Source organism: Austrofundulus limnaeus, unplaced genomic scaffold, assembly GCF_001266775.1.
Source record: "Austrofundulus limnaeus strain Quisiro unplaced genomic scaffold, Austrofundulus_limnaeus-1.0 Scaffold392, whole genome shotgun sequence".
Classification (NCBI taxonomy): Eukaryota; Metazoa; Chordata; class Actinopteri; order Cyprinodontiformes; family Rivulidae; genus Austrofundulus; species Austrofundulus limnaeus.
In genome coordinates this window covers 219,018-220,593 of record NW_013952794.1, presented here as the reverse complement: position 1 = coordinate 220,593, position 1,576 = coordinate 219,018, and positions in this window count along the sequence as shown.

Here is a 1,576-nt window from a genome sequence, read left to right as displayed (position 1 = left end):
TTCAAACATAAAAATGGTTTTATTTATATTAGTTTTCCAGATGTTGAGCTTAAATTTGGYATGTAGTTAGGCATTATTCCCATCTCTGACAAGGACCATGACTGATTTGGTAAAATCTTTGCCTGAAACTTTGGCATGAAGTTTTGTCTTTGTTTGTTCTGTTAGATGAATTTTAATGAAACACTCAGATGAACATTGATTTAACAACTGATTTAAGTTTTAAAGTCAGTTCAGTTCAAGATGAACATCACAGCAAATCAATCTCAGCCAACACGAAAATGGCTAAAACTCAGGAACTAGACCTTATAAAAATATTTATGTAATTTACTCACAGCTTGTCTTCCACATAAGTCATTGACACTTTTTAAATCAACAGCTTCATAGCCAAGAAGCAGCTTTTACCTCTTTATAGGTCAGTTTGTTCAGTAAATGAAAGGCATATTTGTTTGGGAGGTTTCCAGCCTGCTCGCCTGTCAGCTGATGTTTTAATGATTTCCAGAACAGAAACCAAAAGAGGCGTTGTGTGTTTACTCAGGACTTATCCTTTTACACTCCGGGACTGAGAACCTGAGATAGTTTCACTTTCCCTATAAATGTCCAACTTTTTATTACTTTTATTTCTACAGTTTATATTAAAACCAAATAATTTGCTCAGTGAACCGTTCATAATAATGACTGAAGTTGATGTTTCAAGCATAAAGAATAGGGTTTATGCGAATTTTTTTGAAAAAAATAATAGGTAGGTAGGTAAATAAATAAATAAATAAATAAATAAATAAAGCAAGCTCTACTGTCAGTTGTCTGACACGGTTCCTCAAACGAGGCATAAAACCAAAAATATAATTCCATCTTTAACTGATGTAAAGTATTTTTACAGTAGGCCTTACCTTTCTGATGTCTGAAGGATATTCTGTAGAAGTTATCAGCCACAGGTGTTAAAGGTCCGCAGTCTCCTCCGCCTGATTTGCGACGAACACTGAAATATGTTGTTACTTTTTTCTTTACATTTCCTAAGAGACTGCRCTGACACTCAAAGAAAACACAGTTCATGTTATTCTCCTCCATCGCCCCGGTGTGAGGACCAGAAACACCTGCGAGCGCTTATTTACCGGCAGGAGCTCCTGTAGTAGAGCCAGCCTCGGCATGCTGACTGAGGGGAGGAGCTAGTTGTTTTGTATTAACATCAACATAAAATCGGATTCACAAATATCTGAAATTAATTTGTTAATCGTATTAGTTAGGATGTCTGTAAATATATTTTGACTAGGCAAAATACCTATTTGAGATATCTCAATACAGTATGACTATAAATGTCAGATTTACCATTAAGTTGTTTGGAGGCTCTAACTCAAAATATCTTAAAAAGTATTTTGACAGTCAAAAATACAGTTCTAGATATCTTTGAGTTAATTTGTCTAGTTTTTATTTGCGTTTAAGATATATTGAATATTATTCTGAGTAGTCATAATTCTAATTAAACATATCTTAAATATATTTTATTTATCACACATTTTGACTTGTGCAAATTTGATAGCAGATATCTTGAAAGCAAATATGACTAGGCAAAACTATATAT